At 32.8% G+C, this 16,861-nt stretch overlaps 1 long non-coding RNA gene across 1 annotated transcript; it reads right to left on the bottom strand.

Moving 5' to 3' along the window:
• Positions 1–2,417: 2,417 nt before the first annotated feature.
• Positions 2,418–13,891, bottom strand: LOC116152928 (uncharacterized). The gene is made up of 3 exons (XR_004136562.2): positions 13,759–13,891; positions 6,155–6,363; positions 2,418–2,818 (listed from the first exon to the last, which is right to left on the bottom strand). It is a non-coding gene; the product is annotated as an uncharacterized LOC116152928 (long non-coding RNA).
• Between the last annotated feature and the right edge of the window lie 2,970 nt (positions 13,892–16,861).

The following is a 16,861-nucleotide window of genomic DNA, read 5'->3' as shown; positions in this document are numbered from 1 at the left end:
CTACCATGACAAAATCCATGAGGATAATATGTAGCACTTAGTAAGCATTCAACATATTTTTGACTAATGAATGCATCGAATTCTGTTAGAAAAATTTGTTCTTCCCAAATTTACTTCCCATGTCTTTTTTACTTTTTACTCAAGTGTTCAGTCTCTTTGATGTTTTACTCTTGTTCAGGGAGTTTTTCAGTAAATTCAGTAAATTGTGATTATTATAATTATTTTTTATTACTTAATCAATCAGTTCAAGTTCAGGAGCTATTTCTTGTTCTCTACTCCTTTTAAGTAGCAGCATGTTCTTGTGTTTTAGTGCAATGTCATCTCAATGCTATTTGAGAGAGTATTTTTGGAATTCTTTTAACAGCCCTTTTTCTTTTAATTTTCTCTGCCTCTGCTGATGTTAGCCTTTCTGTCTCTTTATCTCAGTCTTTTTCTTTTAAACTACTGGTATTCTCTAGGTCTTATGATTCTTTAGTGATTGTTTTTTATTTATGGATGAAGAACTAGTTTGATTAAAATAGTTAGTTCATGTGGTTTTCTCTTATTATTATTACTGGCCCCTAAGCTGATTTAAGAGGACAAACAAACAAAAAAAACCCAATGTGAGTGGATACAGTTTGTTACCAATTGAAAGGCTTCATTTTGGTCTAGCAGACAAGAGCCTTGTCACACTTCACTCCATGGTATATGTCAATACTGAAAGTTCCTACTCTGAAGAATCAATATGCTGGGGATATACGCATGTGTGTGTATATGTAATAAACTCATTACTTACATAAAATTTTAAAATTAGCTGGCACTTCTTTAATCCATAGGTTTGATTCCACATGTTTTCGCTTTTAAGAAATTTATAAAATGATTAGTCCTCTGATATTCTTGCCCTCCTCTTCCCTATAATTTCTCCTTCAGAATTTTGAAGTATTTTTTCTGGATGTCTTAATGACAGAAGGTTTTAAAATGTGTGCTCAGTTCTCTGTCTTGAATCATATAATTGATGTACATCTTAGTAACTTATTCAACAATAATTGGAATTCTATTTAGAAGGCTTTTTCACTTCAAGGAAATAGATCTCCAGTAAGATATGAGATATTTGTGAAGAACAGACTTTGCATTATCCGGTTCGCAACTACTAGTATTATATGTATATTCTGGGATACAACTGTAAGTGAAAATTATCTGTAGCACATCTTATGATTTCAAAATATCTTCTTGGGAAAATGGCGATGTAGAAGAGTTTGGCAAGTGTGGATTTCATACTTGAAGAAAAGCCACCTACTTAATATCAAAGTCCCATATAGCTCATTTAGACATAGGACATTGGGCTTTCTCATGGAAAAATGTGTATTAAGTTAATAGAAAACCAAAGCTATTTCCATAGGAAATGTTTTAATATCTTATGTATGTTTAAGTAATCATTGCTTAGTGAGTTATAACAAGAGAAAACTAAAACCTCTATATTTGGTTACCTACTGTGCTTGGACACAAGGGGTTATTGGCTGTAAGATTCCTTATTGGCCCTGCTTCTAGAGTTCCTGGAACTTTTCCTCTATTAATAAATACCCTTAGCTTGAATTTAACTGTGACAAATGATCATTGGCATATCTGTTTGTTTCCAGTAATTAAGCAGGCAGTCTATAACTCCACATACCATAGATTTGTTGTGTTATAACAATCTATATTAATGCCATTAATTTACAATGCTATCTTCTCACTGTGATGTCTCCTTGGCTTTTGGAAAAGATGTTAAGTCAATTACTTATCTACCCAGCACATACACAGTGGTCTTCTGGATTGCTGCCACAATCAACACATTCAGAAAATTAGGACTTTTAAATATCTATCTTTAAGAGATCTGAATCTCTTAAGTTTTTGGTTCAAGGAAAGTGATTCTACAGATCACACTGCTCAAATTGATCAACTTGGGCTGCTTAGCATTTCTAACCTAAGTGTATTTTTTCAACTATAAAACAAGGGAATTGTACTAATTAGTAGTTCATATATATTCCAGCTTTAAATTTCTATGATTATAAGATTCAAAGCTGGCAACACATTATTATTATTATTATTATTATTATTATTATTATTATTATTATTATTATTATTATTATATACTTATATATTAACACATAATGTAGAAACTTAAGAAGAATATTTAACTTTGAATGTATTGCCTCATGTATGTTTAAAATTATGAGAACAACCCTGGCTTAGTGTTAAAGTTTTATACTTGGACAACTCTTGAACTTATATTAATGTAAAGATTTCCTGAAATTCTTCTTCAATTTTGGCAAAAAATTTAATTATTTTTCAATGTATTACTAAAGAACATATTGTATGCCAGAAAAATGATTAATAAAAGTTGAAATCAGCTAGTAATTTCATTAAGTGAAATGGGAAATCAGTGGCGCAAAAGGTGAAAAGTAAATGCCTCTTTCATGTTCTCATTTAACTCATAAATAATGCAATTAGAACTTTGTCTTAAATGTTTATTGAGACCATGCTCTTTTAGGGAACTTTCAGACTTTTCTCTCCTTGTGCTTAAATGTTCAATTTCATTAATATAGACTTGGCATGAGTTATAAAGTATAAATATTTTACAGAATCAAAGATCTAAGAAGGGACTATGGAACAGTTGGTGTGTTTCTTAAAGTAGTTCCCTCCAAATTAATTTAAATTGGCTCTGGATTGAACACTGAAAATTTGCTTAAGGACCATAAGAAAAAGGTAATTATAAATGGCAGAGCATCCGACTTAGGGGAGCTGTCTGGTGGGGTGTTTGGTGTTCATCCAAGTTTTCTCTAACAACTTTATTAATTATCTGGAAGAAGAAATAAACAGCATGTTAATTAAATTTGCAGCTGATAATTGGGTAATGTTGCCAACTCCAATGCAAAAAAAAAAAAATTGGGTTGATATATAATCTGAACCATAAGAAAACAAGAAAGAAATGACAAATATGATAGAGGAAAAGAAAAGAGTGAAGAATCCCAATCATAAATCCTTGAAAAGAATACATTAATAAACAATCTTAAAGATTTATATAGCTAGTAATATAACTAATAATTATAATAAATGTGATAGAAAATGTACATGACCATCTGTAATGCTTTCATATCTTAAATAAAGGGATCATCAATGATCAATTCAAGAAGGAAGCCATAACACAAAAGATTCATGAAATCTTGGTGGTTGCGATTTGGAGAGACCAATGTGATGACCAAGGTAAGAGTATTGTTTATCAAACTGAGTTACGTTTAGGCTTTCTTCTGTCTAATCTTCATTTGAACACTATTGTGAGCCTTTACACAGTCTTTACGTATTCTTGAAGGCTAACAATTGGGATTTTTAAAAAATCCTGAACTGTTTGCTTTTTGAATGACAACTGTATTATGTGCCATGTATCATGCAAACTATTAGGGTTTTTTGCTCACAAAGAATAGTTTCTGTCATATAGTTAAGCCTAGATAGCCATAAAATAGAAGGGAGACAAGGGGAAATAGCAGGTAAATAAAAACACTTAAGGACAAGTTTAAATAAAGATGCAGTTTTTTCTTTCCTCACTCTCCATAATCTAATCTCCTTGTCGTGACACCCACGTTACAGGAAGACTTCATGGATTAAACTCCCACAGTGTCTTAAGATGGGTCCTTTACACCACTCATCACATTACAAGTATATGTTTATTTCTGTCTCCCTTCACTGTATGGTGAGATTCTTAGGGATAGAAACCTCGTCTTCAACGTCTTTGTAACTTTCAGCATCTAGAGCCATGTCTGATACCTAATAAATGTTCACTGACTGAATACATGGCACATGATATTTTGGAAATCTCTCTTGGCTATATTAGCTCTGTGACATTGAGCAAATTTTTACCTCAGAGTCTCATTCTTATTCCTAAAAATGAAGAAAATAATACACTATTTTACATGGATTTAGATAAATCTTGCACATAAAAACCTATAAAAACCTCAGCTCCCCTCCCTTTTCCTTCTTTTTTTTCCCCAGGAATCTTAACAAAACCAATTTGGGTAGAGATTATTCCTCTAAAACAAATTATTTCATTAAAAAACAATTTAGAATATTTATGAACATTAGTATTTTAAGGGAATAGATGCTTCTAAGAGAATTAGGCTTTATTATTAAACAGCTATAATGGCCTTATATTTTTTAATACTTAGTTTTTTCTCAAAACTTGTAGTTTTCTTTTTAGATTTTATCCAAATTTTATGTTCAACTCTATATGCATTGTTAAGTAGGTGTTAAGTGACTTACCTTGACTTCTCATAATGATAATATGTGAAAAGATCTTATGATTTATGTATTTGGGAATTTTAAGACAATTATTACTTAGAACACTATATGACCACTCCATAAAAATATACATCATCATAAAATAACTGCATATGGAGTATTTAATCCTGAACTTCTAACGATGAAAAGTGAAAGTAGTTACAATAATCATTATTTTCAATTTTATGTAGTTAAGTGGTTTTACACGAAAAATTAGCCTTCCAAATGACATAGTTATAATGCGTTAATGGTAGCATAACGTGTTACTACATTATGCAACATAATTTCATGGATATTATGTATGGCATTTTAGAAACTCATGTACTTATAGTTATTAGAGGATACTCAATTTTTTCAGACCACATTCTTCTTAACCCTATTACTTAATGTAATCCTTGAGTGGTTTCTCTGCCTTGATGAGGTCTTTGTATGGATTGTATAACCTGTTTTCTAACAGTTTAACTTACAGCTCCCCAATTTCTTCATTATCAACTTTTTGTCTTATTCTATTTCTGATGGAATATTTAGAATATTGTCTTAAACAGATCTTTAAGTCAAGAAGTAGTACTGATTCAATGTACATAATTTATAAAAAGTGCTTTGGTTTTGAAAATTGACTATGTAGTAAATCTAAAAAAATTTAGATGGAATTGGATATTTCTATCCTCATTAACACCAAAATAGTGCTTTATTCCTCATAATTCATTTAATTCTTTAATAGCAAGTTATTTATCAAAAGCTCAACATTCAGTTACCACTTCCTGAGCTACCTGCTTTTTGAGAAACCATGCACATAGTGGTTAAAAACCTTGCCTTAAAACAGAACTGAATTGAAATCCCAGATTTGACAGTTAATTCTTGTGTGGATTAAGGCAAATTAATTGCTCCTAAACTCAATTTCTTCACATGTAAAAGAAATTTAGTAATCATCCCTCCAAACATTTTTTTTTCTTAAGGATATATTGAAATAGAATAGCTAAAATCCCTGGTATATGGTAGTTCAGTACATGATAACAGATATTGTTATTCCAATTGATTCAGTGTGTCAGGTTGTAGTATTACAAAAGTAAATGACGAGTTCACAGTTTTATGGACCTAGGAGCTGAAACAATTAAATGATCAGGGAAGATTAAAGTCTTTGCCCTCAAGAAAAACCATATAGTGTCTGTCGAATAAATTAAAAAACTGCTTACAAAGATTTTTACTGCATTACCTTAAGTGGAACGCAGTGTGTTAATTTTTGTAATCAATATATAAGCAAAGTACTATAGATATTTGGGAGAAGAGAACTGAATGATTATGGTTGAGGAGGATGAGAAAAAGGTTTAGAGATTGGTGTTTGGAGGATAAGTGGAAATCAAACATTTGAAGAAGGCTGGGGAAGTTTTCAAAGCAGAGAAAACTATGGACAAGGTCCTGAAAGCATTAAATTAATGAATGTTTGCAAGGTCAAGATTTCGACTATTCTATGAATGAGAGGTGTAGAGTTCAGGAAATAAAACAGTGGTGGAGAGTTATGCTGTGTTACATTGATCAATGAGACAGTATATGTGAATTTGTTTTCTGCAGAAAATGGGGAGATACTCAATTATCAGAATAATACCCCAAATTTAAAAGATATATTTCTGTATTTGCATGTGTACATGGAATGTTTGTCTGAGAGAACTATGGTAGCATTTTAGGTTCTATTCACAATAGCCCAAAACCTGCCCTCTAGCCTCTTACGGTCTATTCAGACATTGATTGCAATAGATAAGTGAAGGACATATAGAAAGTGGTCTGACAATGATCAGCATGTTTGGGATGGTAAGTTAGAAGGAAGGTGATTCTTATGAGTGTTTGGATGGGGTAAGGAAGTACTTACAGTCTGAGAAGACCCACCAAAGGTGAGTGGGCAAGTGCCAAGCAAAGGATTTATTTCCCAAAACAGAAGTGATGGTGGCATTGCTCCCAGCTGCAGTTGCCTCTGTTAGCTAGTAACAAGCATGCCGTTTTTACCCCAGGTTTGTTCTCTTCACTCTTCTTCAGGCCAGTCTTTAAGTTTCACTTTACTTCTTTCCTCTTCTGCTTTTCCTTGGAAATAGGACAAGAAATGTCTCTGGTAAGAAGTCTGAAGTGGAGGGAGTGTCAACTAATAATATAATCAATGTAGGGTGTTGAGTCAGTATGGCCTTGGAATCAGAGTCCCCAAAACAGCTTCAGACTGGGCATGGTACTCAGCTGTTCTAAGGCTGAGTTGCCTCATCTCTGTAGTAAGGGTATTAATAACACCCCCTCTACAGTGTTACTCTGGGAATTAAACTCAGTAATGCATAGAAAGAACCTAGCACAGTTCTTAGCATATAATATGTGCTCAGTACAATTTAACCTTTATTGTTATTTTAGTGGTAAAGGCACTAGATTAATGCTTTTGGAAGAGCTAGTTTCTTCTGTCTTTGCTGGTTATGGACTGAATCAACTAGAGAAAGTCATTTAATACCTTTGACCCTTAGATCTAAGTCCATTAACATCTCACCCAGGTACTGAGAAAAATAGAACAGTGTGTAGGATATTGCCATTTGAACCATAGAAAGCTTTACAAAAGCAAGACATTATTTTCATCAATGTGTTGTTAATAGTAATAAAACCTAATAACCAAACTTATTTTGGGGTCACAGATTAAAGACTAGTTGTTATAGAGCTGGTTACCCTGGGGCAGCAGATGTCAGTACATGTTACTGGTTTAGTCAACTGAGATTTTAGAGTTTGTTATTACTCATAAACTAGCCTACCCTAATTTATACTCTGATTTTAGAACATGGTTGCCAAGCAAAACAGATTGTTAGTGTGGTTCTGTGGTATCTGCATCAGGTAGACACAAGTATTTATTTAACCAGAGAGGTGGATCTTAAAATATAGGGATAATTCATCAGGTTTTTTCACAGTCTAGTCTCCATAAAAATCAAATATTTATCTTTGCTTTTTTTCTAGTCTACTCAACCATCATAGCTGCCTTTTCAGTAAACTTATATTGGTATAAAAACATTTTAGATAGTGGGAATTTAAAATTGTCAGTGAAAATATATAAGTTAATATTCTTTTTATACCACTCTCTTATAAGCTAATTGCTTCAAATTCTTCTGTTAAAGAGGATTCCTTGACCTGCAATGTTGAGAAAAGATCAGAATAAATCTATGTTGATTCTATCACTTTGTGAGGCTCTGCTTCCATTGACAATTTCTATTTGAGCAGTTCTTTACCCACTAAAATGTTTTTAAATTCTTTAAACAAAATTATTTCAAAGAATGATGTTAAATCATTAACTATTATGTGAAAGTATTTTGTGAAACTATATAAAAAATGATTTGTCATGATTTGAAGTTTTTACAACTTTTTTGTTATTGTTGAAATATAGTTGTGTTAATTTATGGTGAACAGCATAGTGATTCAGTCATATGTGTGTGTGTGTATATATATATGTTCTTCTTCATATTCTTTTACATTATAGGTTATTAAATAATACTGAGTATACTTCCTTGTACTATACCACAGGACCCTGTTGTTTATCTGTTTTATCTATAGTAGTTTGTATCTGTTAATCCCAAACTCCTAATTTAGCATCCCGCTTTCCCCTTTGGAAACCATATGTTTGTTTTCTATGTCTGTAAGTCTGTTTTGTAAATAACTTCATTTGTCCCTTTTTTTTTTTTTTTGGATTCCACATGTAAGTGATATCATATGTTATTTGTCTTTCTCTGACTTACTTCACTTAGTATGATAATGTCTAGGCCCATCCATGTTGCTGCAAATTACATTATTTCATTCTTTTTCATGGCTGAGTAGTATTCTGTTGCATACATGTATCACTTATTCTTTTTCCAGTCATCTGTCAATGGATATTTAGGTTGCTTCCATTTGTGGCTATTATAAATCGTGCTGCTGTGTACATTGAATTTTTTTTCAGATATATGCCCAAGAGTGGGATTTCTGGATCACATGGTAAGTCTGTTTTTAATTTTAAAAATTTTTTTAAGGAATCTCCATACAGTTTTCTAGAGTGGCTATATCAGATGTTCCTGCCACCAGCATAGGAGAGTTCCCTTTTCTCCACACCCTCTACAGCATTTATTGTTTGTGGACTTCTGAATGATGGCCATTCTGACTGGTGTGAGGTGATACCTCATTGTAGTTTTGATTTGCATTCCTCTGATAATTAGTGATATTGAGCATCTTTTCACATATCTATCGGCTATCTGTATGTCTTCATTGGAGAAATTCTGTTTAGGTTGTCTGCCCCTTTTTTTGGATTGGGTTCTTTGTTTTTTTGTTACTGAGTTGTATGAGCTGTTTATATATTCTGGCAGTTAAGCCCTTGTCAGCCCCATCATTTGCAAAGATTCCATCCCCTATGTTGTATTTCCATTTAGTTTATGGTTTCCTCTGCTGTGCAAAAGCTTATGAGTTTAATTAGGTCCATTTGTTTACTTTTGCTCTTATTTCCATTGCCTGGGTAGACTGCTCTAGGGGAACATTGCTAAGATTTATGTCAGAGAATGTTTTGCCTGTGTTTTTTTCTAGGAGATTAATATTGTATTTTGTCTTACATTTAAGTCTTTAAGCCATTTTGAACTTATTTTTTGTGTATGGTATGAGGGAGTGTTCTAACTTTATTGATTTATATGTGGCTGTCCAGCTTCCACAACACTACTTACCTAAGAGACTGTCTTTTTCTCCATTGTATGTTCTTGACTTCTGTGTCGAAGATTAATTGTGTAAGTTTATTTCTGGGCTCTCTATTCTGTTCCATTGATCTATGTGTCTGTTCTTGTGCCAGTACCACACGTTTTGATTAGTTTAGCTTTGTAGTATTGTCTTAAGTCTGGGAGGGTTATGCCTCCAGCTTCATTCTTTTTTTTTTTTTTTTTTACAGTATTGCTTTGGCAATTCTGGGTCTTTTTTTGATTCTGTATAAATTTTAGGATTATTTGTTCTAGTTCTGTGAAAAATGTCCTGGATAATTTAATAGGACTGGTATTAAATCTGTAGATTTCTTTGGGTACTTTGCCCATTTTAATTCTTCCAATCCAAGAGCCTGGGATCTCTTGCCATTTCTTTAAATCTTCTTTATATTCCTTCATCAATGTTTTGTAGTTATCAGTGTGTAAGTCTTTTATCTCCTAAGTCAGGTTTATTTGTAAGCATTTTTTTAAAGGTTAACTATTACTTTTTAATCTGACAGTGTTTCCCCTGTAACTTAACATAAGCCTAAATAAATCAACATTTCTCTTGGAGAAAGAGCAACCCTTGAGATCTTCTGGGGGCCGTCTGGAAAATCTCAAAGTTAGTTTGAGGTCAGAAAGACTTGATTCAGAATTTGATTTTGGGAAGTTTGTCAGAAATGTCAAAAGGTTTAAAACACTTGATCATATAGAATCACAGGTCACTGTAAAAGAATATTTAATTATCTAGTCAGTCATAGTAACAAAGGATTTCAGAGGTAAATACAGAAGTTTACATAGTTGTAAAAAACAACAACAACAACAAAAAAACCCCAAAACCTTAGCTTTTTCAATATTGAAAAGACTTAGTTTTCCTAAATAACTAAATATCTGATTAAGATGACATGAAGCATGGAAATATTTTCCAAGGCACAGAATCTTTGTTTCCTAGGCAGATTACATTAAAGGTAAAGAAAGACCTTTTATAATATTTTAAGAGCAGACAAATAGTCTGAGAAATTTTGTGATTTTAAAAAAGAGAAAATTAAAAATCTAATTTTGCATCAGTACATTATTGAGATCATCTAAAAAACCCTTATAAATAAATCTATTCAATTTAGCCAGCTTTGACCTCACAACATAAAATTTCTTTCCCTTTTGCAGCTTTCTATATCCCTTTAGATGTTGTCTTATTCTTTTTCCTTTCTTGATGTTGAACCATTTTATTTTAGACATTCTTTTTCCTTAACAAAACACATCCTATATTCCTTGCATACTCTTCATAAAAAATACATCCCATTTTGTCTCCTACTTTGTATATACAAAATTGTTTTCCTTCACTCTTGTTTCTGTTAGTTCTAACTATTATTAACCTTTATTTTCCAGTGAAAATTAAGAAGTAGGCACTTTGTCATTAGCATCTGTAGTAGGTTAGTAAGTTTATAAATAGTGATAAAATTTATAACTTTTAGAGACATGTTTTTTATAGCACTATTTGTTGTAGTAAAAGACATTTATTAACAGATCCAAATATCTTTTGTCTCTTTATAAAAATTAAAAAGCCAAAAGTAGATAAATTTAAACTTATGTTTATCAGTCAATGCCTCAATACATTATTTGGAAAAAATCTAAATATGCTATGTATATCCATTATTTAGCTTAACTTAATATAAACTTTTATCTTACTTAAACATTTAAATTACTTGTTTTTAACATTTATACTTAGTTAGCTATTTGATGTCTAAACTCCATCATATTTTTCTTCTTGTAACAGATAGCATGAGCTTATTTGACTAGTAAACACAGGTAGAAAAAGTTGTGTTTGCATTACATTTAATATTTTTTGTTTGTTTTTCATTTTTCTGTTTTATTAGGTGGAATTGTTATGATTTGCACATATATAATATATTGCACTTACGTACATATACACAATATACTGCACATATTTTTAAAATTTACATGTGTGTACTGTTCATTGTTTCTAAGAACGTTTAAAGCTTTAGCTTTTTAAACTTACTCTTTCAAAAAACCAGCCTTGATTTTATAGATTTTTTTTTCTTATTTTTTTAAATGTCTAATTTATTTGCTTCCTGATCTTTATTATTTCTTTCCTTCTGCTGACTTTAGGTTTAGTTTGTTCTTCTTTTTCTAATTCTTTTAGGTGGTAGGTTAGGTTGTTTATTTGCGATTTTGTTTTGTTTTTTAAGGAAGGCCTATACTGCTATGAACTTCCCTCTTAGGACTGCTTTTACTCCATTGCATAGATTTTGTCTGGTTATGTTTTCATTGTCATTTGTCTCAAGGTATTTTTAAATTTCCTCTTTGATTTCATCATTGACTCTTTTTTTTTTTTTTTTTTAATAGCATGTTGTTTAGTCTCCATGGAATAATTCCCCCCGACCCATTTCTGTTTCTGTGGTTGCTTTCTAGTTTCACGCCACTGTGGTCAGAAAAAGTATATGAAATAATTCTTATCCTCTTAAATTTGTTGATACTTGTTTTGTGTTTGAGTCTGTGGTCTATCCTAGAGAATGTTCCATGTGTACTTGAAAAGAATGTATATTCTGTGTATTTTTTGGATGTAATGTCCTGAAAGTATCTATTAAGTCTAACTGTTCTATTGTCTCATTTAGGATCTCTGTTGCCTTATTGATTGTCTTGGGCAATCTAAAGATTTAATGTGATCCTTATCATGTTACCCAGGACATTTTTTTACAGAACTGGAAAAAACGATCCTAAGATTTATATGGAATCACAAAAGACCCAGAACTGACAAAGCATTATTGAAGAAAAAGAAGGAAGCTCGAGGAATAACCCTCCCAGACTTCAGACAATATTACAGAGCTACAATAATCAAAACTGCAATGGTATTGGCATAAAAACAGACATATGGATCAATTGAACAGAATGGTGAGCCTAGACATAAACCCACAGACTTACTGTCAATTAATCTTCAACATAGGAGGCAAGAATATACAACGGAGAAAACAGTCTCTTTGGCAAGTGGTGTTAGGAAGACTGGATAGCAGCATGTAAATCAATGAAGTTAGAACACTCTCTCATATCATATACAAAGATAAACTCAAAATGGCTTAAAGACTTAAATATAAGACAAGACACAATAAATCTCCTAAAAAAACATAGGCAAAACATTCTCTGACATAAATCTTAGCAACATTCTCCTAGAGCAGTCTACCCAGGCAATGGAAATAAGAGCAAAAATAAACAAATGAGACCCAATTAAACTCAAGCTTTTGCACAGCAAAGGAAACTGTAAGCAAAACAAAATGACAACCTATGGAATGGGAGAAAATATTTGCAAATGATGCTACTGACAAAGGCTTAATTTCCAGAATATATAAACAGCTTATACATCTTAATGACAAAAAAACAAACAACCCAATCCAAAAATGGGCAGAAGACCTAAATAAGCATTTCTCCAATGAAGACATATGAATGGTCAATAGACATATGAAAAAGCGCTCAATATCACTAATTATCAGAAATGCAATTCAAAACTACCATGAGGTATCACCTCCCACCAGTCAGAATGGCCCTCATTCAAAAGTCCTAAAATGATAAATGCTGGAGAAGGTGTGGAGAAAAGGGAACCTTCCTGCACTGCTGGTGGGAATGTAGTCTGGTGCAAGAATTATGGAAAACAGTAAGGAGTTTCCTTAAAAAAATTACAAATAGACTTACCATATGATCCAGCAATCCCACTCCTGGGTATATATCCATAGGGAACTCTAATTTGAAAAGATACATGTACTCCAATGTTCATAGCAGCATTATTTACAATAGCAAAGACATGGGAGCAACCTAAGTGTCCATCAACAAATGAATGGGTAAAGAAGTTGTGGTGTGTGTATGTGTGTGGGTGTTACACACACACACTCACACAATGGAATACTACTCAGCCATACAAAAATAATAAAATGTCATTTGCTGCAACCTGGATGGACCTGGAGATTGTCATTTAAGTGAAGTAAGCCAGAAAGAGAAAGAAAAATACTATATGATATCACTTACATGTAGAATCTTAAAAAAAAAACACACACACAAATGAACTTATCTACCAAATAGAAATAGACTCAAAGACATAGAAAACAAACTTCTGGTTACAGGGAGGGGAAAATGGTGGGAAGGGACAAACTGGGAGTTCGAGACTTGCAGATACTAACTACTGTATACAAAAAAGATAAACAACAAGTTTATACTATATAACAGAGAACTATATTCCATATCCTGTAGTAATCTATAGCGGAAAAGAATATGAAAATGAATATGTGTGTATGTATGACTGAAACATGCTGTATGCCAGAAATTGACACAACATTGTAAAGTGATTATACTTCAATAATAAAAGAAAATGTTTTAAAAATATAAACAGATGATTCTAAATCACCTGTCACCTTCTGCCAAAAATACACTACGCTTTTTGAAACATGAAAAATGGACTAATAAAAATGTATTCATCAAATCAATTAGTTGATGCTCTCCCTTTCTTTTCTTCACCCAGAGGTTTAGATCATCTACCCCACACAAGAGGCAATCATAACAAAAGCTTCTATAGATGACCTGTTTATTGATCACCTAATAGCCATTCTCAACTCCTTTCTCCCGGTCTGTGCTTCACTACAGAGACTGAGAAGTCTAGCTACTTTCTTTCCCAACCTCCCCTGTAGATGGGAATAGTTTTATGATCAGTTCTGGCCAATAAGCTATTAAAGGACATCTGCTGTAAGCCTTCACAAATGAGTTTTCTTACCTGATACAAGAAGAGACACTCTTATAAAGTTCTCATGCATGTCATTCTGCTTCCCACCTTTGGAAGTGTTTGTGTGATGACATCATGGTTAGAGTTGTAGCAGCTATCTGTGATCAACAAGTAATAAGTCAAAAACGATGAGTGTATTAAAGCAGAAGGATAAAAAGATTTGGGGTTCTTGATGATAGCACTGAGCTCATTATGTAACCGAGGGATACGTAACTTGAGTCCAGATTGCTCATCCAGCCAATAGTAAATGTCAAATACTGGCTAAGTAATTCAGTGTGTCTCAAACTTGCTGCTAGAGTGTAGTCACCATCAACATCATCTGGGAGGATGTAAAATGTAGACTCTTGGGACTTGCCTCAGACCTACTGAATCAGAACTTTAACAAGGTATCCAAGTGACTTGTATGTACTTAACGTTAAAGTTTAAGAAACCCGATTAAAGCCCTTGTAAGGTAGCCATGGTGTTATTGCAATTGCAAGTTATTTTAACTAACAGATCTGCTAAATTGCCAAGGTCCTATTGTACTATCTGTTGTTTAGTATATAGTACCCTAACCTTTAACACTTTTATTTCTCCACATTAGAATCACATAAATACTATACTTCTGTTTCTCAGTTTTTCACAGTTAAGAATTCATATAATTTTAGCTTTTCTTTCTGCTCTATTGTCTTTTGTTTTTACCTTCTTACCAGAAGAAAAAAGTTTTCACTCTATCCTTCCTCTTTCTTTAATTTCATTTATGAAGGGCCCATTATCAAATACTTATGTGTCTCTCTATATAAAATAAACATGTACTATAAAATATATATTTATATAAAACATATTAAATATACAACATATGTATATGTATGTATATATATAAAATCTACAGCTATATGCTAGTACTTCCATTGAAAAATTAAATAAGACATGGGTCTTGTAATCAAGATACTACTGTATGTTATTAAACAACTCATCTCTTTTATTGAGGAAACTGAAATATAAATTTTGATAAAAGGAAGAGAAATAAATGAAACTAGGACAATACTATGTCATAGTTAAGATAGAAAAAATAAATCCAGCCTCAAAGTCCTTAAATGCATTCCATGTAAGATTTTCACAAAAGACCTCATTTGCTTGTCAATTATTTAAATTAAAAAACTTGCCGTTTTACTCAAGAATCAAGATTAAAGATATATAGTACTAACAACAACATTTAGTTTTTATTCAGTGATATCTAAAAGATGTGGTATCTTTAAGAAGAATTTATTTTTATCCCTGAAAGTTTACACTATTTTAAATTCATAAAAGCTAATGATTTTGTGGGCTGGCCTGGAGCCTTCATCACAACCCATACATTCCAACTGACACATAGACAAATTCTGGGAGTTCAGTCTATTTCTTTGGTAGCAAAACCTACTGTATTGCCTGGAAGTTTGATATTTGACAATACAGTACCATTTCATTCAAATTTATGGGAACTTATTCCTTGTTCTTCAGAATAAAAAAAAATGTTATCACTTATGGAAGGTCTATTTTGTTCTAAGCCCTATTCAAGACACTTTTCATGCATTCTCTAATTTATTCTTCACAATATCACTATGATAGAAACTAGTGTCAGAGATGAAGATATAACTATACCAAGAACAGATGCAAACCAAGATAACAAATGATACGTAACAAAAGATTTGTTCATTTCCATTATGAACATGGGTTTCAAGAAGCAAAGGTATGTTTTTAAAATTTTTTGTAAGGTATGTAATTTTTTTTTTCTGTGTACATTCACCAAAATTTTCTTTTTAGTTCTCAAGGAAAACTTTAATTGAAACTGATGGTCCCATGAGACTTCTGACAAAATAACTTTCTAATTTGTGCTATGTGGTGTTTTATGTGGTTCCTTGAGACAGAGTTGGGAACTGGGGACAGCTACTCCAAAAAGCTTCAGAATGAGGCCCGCCATTGCTGGTGCCCTTTCTACCTGCTGTTCTGGACACCAGATGCTTATCTCTGCTGTTGTGACAGTTGGGAAGGCACTGTGTCTAGATTCTTTACATCATCCTGCTGGGCCTGTTCCTGAACTTTTGACAGTAACTGCTGCTTAACGACAGCAAGGCTGTTGGTGAAGTAGCTGTTGCTCATGTTAAGTGATCTATGAATCTATGATCAAACACTGTAGTCTGGAGAAAGTGGGTGTAGAGTTAAATGTGGCCCAACCATTTAATAAGATGAATTGTGAAAATGTTGTAAGGAAGACCCAAGTACAAACAAGGCTTAACACCGTGGTCATCAGAATATAAAGTCTTCCTTTTACAACATGGGGATGACCTGGCTGGTGTTTTCAAATTCAGCAGTGAGTTGCATTTTTGATTGGGTCTCAGAAGTCAGAGGGACTTCCCAAGAGTCCATTTTCCTAGAAGCCAAATGCTAGTTATTTGCCTCTCCTCTGCCTGCCATAAGTTCTCTATGATTTATATTGGGCAAGGCAGAGATTGTTGTCCACTTTATAAAAAGGTTAGTTATTAAGGTTTTATGTTTTACGAATTTTTTTTAAAGATTTCAAAAAGGCCACAAAGAGCTGTATGATTGTGGAAAATTTAAATATCAGAGGAGAAAACCATCCATTAGTTTAGTAAACTAGAAAATCAATCATAGGTTTTTACACGGAAGAGATTTAGATGACCTCAAGACTATACCTCTGCTTCAATTAAACCTGGACTTTTTAGAGCCAGATAAAGACTAAGATAAACAGAAATACGTTCGTGCTTTGTAAAACTCTGAGCCTTGGTGCCCAAATTGGGTTCTGCAGATTAGGCCTCTGTGCACCCAGCAGAGTGAATTCCTAATAGACAGTGAATATGGACAGCGAACAGCAATGTGACCCTCAATGTTGAACAGCCTGCAAGTTGCCTTGAGGAATATTAGACCGGATCTACTCTAGCAAATGGCAGTTAACTTGCAAGGGAAATTTATTGGCTTGAAGAAGTTACCTAAGTCTGAAAATCAGTTTTGTTTTGTGTTGTTTGGATAGAGAAGTGCTGAAGGCTAGATTTTAGAGAGTGTCAATGAGAGAAAATGAGGGGCCAGAAAATAAGTTCCTCCTCACCGATTCCACAGC

This window comes from Camelus dromedarius, chromosome 4, assembly GCF_036321535.1.
Source record: "Camelus dromedarius isolate mCamDro1 chromosome 4, mCamDro1.pat, whole genome shotgun sequence".
NCBI classification, from domain to species: domain Eukaryota; kingdom Metazoa; phylum Chordata; class Mammalia; order Artiodactyla; family Camelidae; genus Camelus; species Camelus dromedarius.
This window is presented reverse-complemented; position numbering and strand designations above follow the sequence as displayed.